At 36.2% G+C, this 7,948-nt stretch overlaps 1 pseudogene; it reads left to right on the forward strand.

Annotated features, from left to right (window-relative positions):
- The first annotated feature begins 1,857 nt into the window (after nt 1–1,857).
- LOC128120806 (vomeronasal type-2 receptor 116-like) lies at nt 1,858–7,616 on the forward strand (annotated as a pseudogene).
- The last annotated feature ends 332 nt before the right edge of the window (nt 7,617–7,948 follow it).

The following is a 7,948-nucleotide window of genomic DNA, read 5'->3' on the forward strand; positions in this document are numbered from 1 at the left end:
GCTTTGTTCATTTGTTTTTTAAACAGGTTTCCTGGTGAAAAATATCCACATAATCATTAAAATAATTGTTACTGCATATGTATTCATAAACTGTACATATATATCACATTTAAAAGCACAGATACAATGTGCTTGTATATGAAGACATGATAACATTGCAATATAAGTAGCATATCCTTGTTAGGAACAATAATATCTTCAACAAAATTGATAACCCTAAGAAACATGAACCATATTGTAAAAATTAAGTTGATATAAGAATCAGGAAATATCATTTTGACCTGAATTGTATGATTCTATATGTCTTTGCCTTAAAAGTAGACATTAAGTTTATATGTAAAACCTCAGGTTAATTGTTTCAAAGAACTGTTCAGTAACATAGTTATTTTTATTTATTTTACCTATGTGGTCATATTCATTCAATAAGTATTTAAATTTAATATTAATTTGTAATTTTAGTATTACTATGAACAAACTGAATGATGTCAAAGTCCTCAGTTTTAGTTGACAGAAGCATTTACTTATAATCATTTTGTTATTAAATACATGATAAGAAACAAATGATAATTCCATATGAGTAATCTCTACATATATAACAAAAAGACAAATTATAATAAACTAAGATTTTCTGATTAAAGCATGTTGAGTTTAAATTTTTATCACTACTATTGTAAAAGGGAAACCTAACATAGCAATCTTTAATAAACATGTTGTTAGTCTGGGCAGAAACAAAAGCAGATACTCAGAGAACAAAGCAGCATGAAGAGCAAAAGTCATTTTATCCTTAGAGGAAAATTGGCTTGGACTTACCAGTCCAAATTAGCAGTGAGACCTTGTTGAGCCTAATATAGTAGTGCTTTTCTGGCTGAAGCTTGTCTCTCATTGGCAATACCAATCTTTTGAGTGTCTATGGGTATCTGTGAATTTCAATTATGTCTCTTTAGAAGCCAGTAAATATATAGGGTAAAGCCTATTCATGTTAAAGCAAAACAAAACCAAAACAAAACATTAAGAATACAAAATGAACACCTTAGAGGTCTGATATTTTTCTGAATGTCCAAAATTTGCCACCAGGGTATTCAAGGTTCTAGTGTAATCCACTTGTCTTGGGAGGTAAGAACACAGTGAAGGGATAGAAAAAGAGGTTGGCAGATGAGGGAAAATACAAAATTCTGAGAAAAAAAAACCAAAGGGTCTGATTCATGCCTGTAGGCTATTAAACCATAAGAAGCTCACTCAGTCATTCGGATCTTCATTGTATGGTTCTAAGAAAGTAAAAGGAGATGGCACTGGTAAAAATAAAAGGTTGGTCAACGATATGCGCTTGGTTGGGGGACTCTCAAACCCCTCCCAATTTCAGATCCAAATGTTGCTTTGGGGTTGATGCATGCACAACAGTCATCCATACACATAAGCATCATTGATTTTAATTAGAACAACTGAAATGCTGCAGTCTCTCCCTCTGTGTACAGACAGAGGGAATGTGTTGTGGCTTCTCTAGGGGTTTATAGTACAGAATAGGGAGCCTTAGTGGATGAAAGTTGCCATTTGCTGTTAAAGCATCAAAGAATTAGGGGTATTTGTACGTGTTCCTACTTATCAGAAGATTGCATGGGTAATATCAGTTCGAGTTAAATTTCCTGTCCTATAATTTTAGACCCATCTGAGGCTTTTAGGTAATTAAATGACCACTTACTATATACCCTGGCATTTACATTATAACCATTACCATGATGACAAAAATTATTGTTTGCAGATATATAACATAGAAGGTATGAGAGCCACTGCATCATACTGGTAGACAGTATGATATGAGTCCCATTAATAAATAATATAATCCCTCTCTGTAGGTACTAGATGAGGAGCTACCAGTTTTCTTTGGCCTTCATATTTGCCATTGAGGAGATCAACAGAAACACTCACATTTTACCCAACACGTCTCTAGGATTTCATCTCTATAATGTCCCTAGCAATCAAAGGACTACTCTTGGGGGAGCTTTTGCTTGTCTCACAGGATTTGAAACTGTGCATCCTAATTATGAATGTAGAAATGAGAAGACTGCTGCTTTACTTACAGGAGCATCATGGGCAACATCTGCACTTATTGGGAGACTGCTGAATCTCTACAAGTATCCACAGGTGAGGAACATGCCTGCGAGGGAATAAGAAACAGGCATTGACTGCAGACATTTCAGATGTTTTCAGATGTAAGGACGTAAGGTTGTGTCATTCATCTATCAAAGAAAATAAATCAAGCATTTGGTAATGTAGCCCCATATACTATGCTTGAGACAGAAGAGGAATAGGTTGGAGCCTGTAGTGGGTGTTTAGAAAATTCTGTGTCTTGTGAGGAATTCTCTATAATTGCTTTAGGAAACAAGATCAGAGTTTATCACACTGTGTGCATAAGTTAGATTGTACCAATCCAAAGTGCCACCTCAGCTTTAAGATTGTGTTCTATGTCAATGTTTTCACTCATGATTCCTATCTGAAATTTCCTTCAGCTTACCTTTGGGCCATTTGACACTATCCTGAATGACAGAAGCCAGTTCTCTTCTCTCTATCAGACAGCACCCAAGGACATATCTCTTTTACATGGCATTGTCATTTTGATGGTTCATTTCAGCTGGACCTGGGTGTGACTGGTTCTCATGGATGACCACACAGGGGCTGAGAGTCTATCAGACTTGAGAGATGGGCAGGTACAGAGTGTATTTATCTTTTGTAGAAATGATTCCAGACATCCCAATTATCTCCTACTATGAACCTTCCCTAAAAACTCACATGCAGATAATAAAATCACCTGCAAATGTGGTTATCATTTATGGTGACCATGAATCATTACTTGGTGCAATTATGATTATAGCAGCACATGTATTGAGCAGGAAAGTCTGGGTCTTGAAGTCACAATGGGATGAAACTACTCTTACTATATCTTTGATATTTGATACATTCCACGGGAGTCTCATTTTTGCACATCACCACACTGAAGTTTCTGAGTTTAGGAAGTTTATCCAGACATACAATCCTTCCAAATACCCAGAGGACTATTTTCTTGCTAAATTCTGGAACACATACTTCAACTGCTCTTTTTCTGGACCTGATTGTAAACTCTTGGGTAACTGTCTACCCAATGCTTCTTTGGATATGTTGCCTAAAAGTGTTTGGGAAATGGATATGACTGAAGAGAGTTACAATTTATATAATTCTGTGTATGCTGTGGCTCACAGTCTCCATGAGATGACACTCAAACAAGTACAAATTTAATCCCATGAAAATGGGGAGGTATATACCTTCCCTTGGGAGGTAATTTCTCTTCCTGTATATTTTATCAAAAGCACTGTGACATATTGAGGTTTAATAAAAGCATTAAGAACATGCTTGTACACTGTGGCAGATTTTGCCAAAATGCACCTGAGAGACTGTTTGTAATTTATCGTCTAGACGTCATTGAAAAAGCGTGTGTCATTGTTCATGTTGACAGGGTGGCAATAACAAGGTTAAAATGTGTCTATGTCATATCTATTTTGTGTTACAACTAACCTCAGAATTTTCTCATGATAATATACTCAATTGAAAGCAAATGTCCCTAAGTATATTTCATAATAGAAATAGGAGAACTAAATTCTAAATTTTCAAGTGCTATTAGATCTTTATACTTCACATTATGACACTAACATTGTTACCTAACTGATCATTTTAATACACTTTTTTTTTTTTTTTTTTTTTTTTTTTTTTTTTTTTTGGTTTTTCGAGACAGGGTTTCTCCGTGTAGCTTTGCGCCTTTCCTGGGACTCACTTGGTAGCCCAGGCTGGCCTCGAACTCACAGAGATCCGCCTGGCTCTGCCTCCCGAGTGCTGGGATTAAAGGCGTGCGCCACCACCGCCCGGCCCTTAATACACTTTTGATATAAAATCTCCATTTACAAACAGAAAATTTGAGTAGATTACTTAAATATTTGGATGTGTCTAGCACTTAAAACTGTGGACATTTTCTTGAATCAATATTCATTAATTAAATCTTTCTGTTTGCTTGTTATTTTCTCTCTCTCTCTCTCTCTCTCTCTCTCTCTCTCTCTCTCTCTCTGTGTGTGTGTGTGTGTGTGTGTGTGTGTGTGTGAAATCTTTCTTATGTAACTAACTGGCAGTATAGAAACATGATATATTCCTTTTTTATCTTCATCCATTAAAATGTTGATTGTTTATTATAGCTTGTCATTTATGGTAGAGATTTTGGACAATGAGACCCATTGCTTCATCAAGTTCCATTGAAATTTTCTGGAAATTACTTAATCATCAGATTATGCATCTCTTTTAGCTTCACCCTTTTCTCAAGAATTTCCATTTCAAAACTGGTGCTGGAAACCTTGTGGTTTTGGATTCACAAAAGAAATTAGATGCAGAACATGATATTATCAACATCTGGAATTTTCCAGATGGTCTCAGAAAAACGATGAAAGTTGGAACATTTACTTCAAAAGCTCCAGAAGGGCAGGGACTGTTTTTGTCTGACCATATGATACAATGGGCTATAGTATTTACAGAGGTGGGCTGGATCTTATCGCATTGCTTTGATCTCTATGTCAATAAACATTTGTTTGTGGATGTAATGATTGTTGTTTCCTTACTCAGTGCCCATCTCAATGTACAAAAATAATGTCATATGAGGAAGATTCTGTTTCCTTATTCTGAGTAATGGAATGGTTTATTTTTCCATACTTTATTCTATGAGCAATTACTTGCAGTTATAAATATAGTGTCTATTTATTAAGATTTAATCCCTGCACTGAAACCAACTGACAAAAGCAATAATTAAGCTGCCAGATTAGGAAATATCAGTGCATGGTTATTTTGATTTCTGGCACCTGGCAATACACAGTAGCATGGAGGGCACATATGCATTGGTGAATTACTTGTCTTGCTGCTGAAAGGAAGCAATTTGTCTATGCATCACAACATACCTTAAGAACATAGATTTTACTTGTGTCACATTTGGGGTGAGCACTTGATAATAATTCAGGCAATCATGTTGGCAAAAGCCTGAGAATGTGATTCACTTGTGTCTTCAGTCAGGTAGTAGATAGAGGTGAACACTGCTCTTCATCTCATTTTTTTTTCTTTCAGTCCTTACCAACAGCCAATGAAATGTTGCTACATAATTATAGAATATAACTTCCCACTTCTAGTGCCGTAACAAGATCATCTTGCATACAAAGTCACAAAGATTAGTTTATATGATAATTCTGAATCCTGTCAAGTTGACATATATAAATTAAGCAACACCATTGGGAAACAAAAATGCTCACTCCAGCTCTGAGGAAGTACAGACTAGGATCAGTATGATATTACATTTGCCCACTATGATATGTACTCAGTAAACTAACGTCTTATTTTTTTACTACCATTTATATTTCCACAATCCTTCAGATTTCTGTTGTCTTTGTATCATTGTTGAAACAAATTGAACTTCATAGGGTATACTACATTGAAATGATAAGCAATGCAACAAAAAAACCTCAACCTGCAAATAACAAATATGAAAACTTTCTATCTCATTGTTCAATATGGAAAAACAACAGTTTTATTCTTTTACAACAGTACGCTCCTGAATATTTTCTCTTCTATGTTTACTCCCTAGCTTCCTTGCTCTGTTTGCAGTGAGAGCTGTGTTCCAGGATTCAGAAAATCTCCCCAGGAGGGCAAGACTGTCTGCTGCTATGATTGCACTCCTTGTCCAGATAATGAGATTTCCAATGAGACAAGTAAGTGTCAGACTCACTGGGGAATTTCTCACCTCTAAACAATCTTCTGCAAAGTCTAAGCAGATTGAAAAGTTCTGTGAAGGAACATTTGAGATAAGTCCCCTTCTTCTTTTAGTTAGAATAAAAATGTTTTGGTTCATTTTATCCTCATTTTAATTGATGCTCAGGCCATGAAAACTCATACTTGATGTATGTTATCAATCCTCTACAGCCGTTGTTGCTTTCAGAGAACAACTTTACCAATCACAGAGTAGTCTGCTTTATTTCACCATGTCATTTAGCACGCGCAAGCACACACACACACACACACACACACACACACACACACACACACACACACACATACATATGAACACAAATACATGCGTGTATGTATGCACACACACATACAGGCACACACTCATGTTAAATAGATCTTTTCTCTTCAGAAGTGATTAAACAGGTTCACACAGGAAGTTCTTTCAGGTTTCAAGAATCTAATAATTCTCCTTCCACAAACACTGTCAGAGAATGAACACACTGGAGTATTCAATAAACACATAGGAAAATTGCTAAATTTGAGTCTGATGGCTGAGAACAACATTACAAGAAAGAAATTTCAGTGATCCTATGATCAAGTTAGGTTTATGTAATTTAATTCAATAACATGACTATATGAATAAATAAAAATGCATTTTATCACTTAATTGAAATATATTTAAATATAACAATGTAAAAGATAGACTTGTTCACTTTATGTGCAACAAAGAAGATAGGCAGTATCAACCTGGAATGATTGATTAGAGAGCACTGGGGAATTTTCACTATAGAAGACTGATTTATTTGAGTCTTGAACAAGACAGGAAGTGTGAACAAATGCAATACAAATGGTGCTGGTAAGTCACTTGAGATAAAAGGTGAACCTGAACAGAGACTCACAATAACTTTAATTCCTAAATAGATATGGATCATTGTGTGAGGTGTCCAGAAAGTCATTATGCAAACACAGAGAAGATCCACTGCCTCCAGAAAGCAAAGACATTTCTGTCCTATGAAGACCCTTTGGGGAAGGCACTCACCTTCTTGTCCCTGGGCTTCTTTGCATTAACCACTGGTGTTTTGGGGGTCTTTGTGAAGTACCATCACACTCCCATTGTCAAGGCCAACAATCAGGCTCTCACTTATATCCTGCTCATCACTCTGACCTTCTGTTTTTTCTGTCTATTGCTATTCATTGGCCATCCCAACTTAACCAGCTGTATCCCGCAGCAGAGCACTTTTGCTGTCCTGTTCACTGTGGCTCTCTCCACAGTCTTGTCCAAAACTGTTACTGTGGTTCTGGCTTTCAAGATCACATTTCCAAGGAGACTGATAAGGTGGATAATGATATCAAGGGCTCCTAACTTCATCATTCCTGTCTGCACCCTTATTCAACTTGTGCTCTGTGGAATTTGGCTGAGCATGTCTCCTCCCTTTATTGACACAGATGCTTACTCTCAACATGGACACATAATTATTTTATGCAACAAAGGCTCCAGTATTGCCTTCCATTCTGTCCTGGCTTACCTCTGCTCCATGGCACTTGGGAGTTATACTATGGCTTACCTGTCCAGGAACTTGCCTGACACATTCAATGAAGCCAAGTTCATCACTTTCAGTATGTTGGTGTTCTTCAGTGTGTGGGTCACCTTCCTCCCTGTCTACCACAGCACCAAGAGGAAACTCATGGTGGCCATGGAAGTCTTTTCCATCTTGTCTTCCAGTGCAGGCCTCCTAAGTTGTATCTTTCTCCCCAAGTGCTATATTATTTTGTTCAGACCACAGAGGAATGTGCTTTATGATGTCCGAAACAAAGCACCTTACGAGGAAATGTGAAACTTACAACTTAGTTTATGATTTCTTAATTACATAGAAGTCTTCAAACCTGTTTAGCACAAACCCAATTTTCAGAGATGATATAGCAATTAAGATTTTGTATAAAATGATTTCATTTATTGATGAAATCCATCTTTATTCTCTCATCTTCTAATATTTTCTACATATTTCTCTAAATTAAAAAGCTTATTTCTATAAAAATTCATTGTCTCTCTCAAATAATATTAAAGAATAGATGAATGGGACACGAATGTATTCTTCACTTCTTCAACATTGTGGAACTTTGCCTTTATAGCTCCAAACTTTTTCATATGTATCCATGTGTTTTTGAT

This window comes from Peromyscus californicus, unplaced genomic scaffold (assembly GCF_007827085.1).
Source record: "Peromyscus californicus insignis strain IS unplaced genomic scaffold, ASM782708v3 Scaffold_2__1_contigs__length_46816999, whole genome shotgun sequence".
NCBI classification, from domain to species: Eukaryota; Metazoa; Chordata; class Mammalia; order Rodentia; family Cricetidae; genus Peromyscus; species Peromyscus californicus.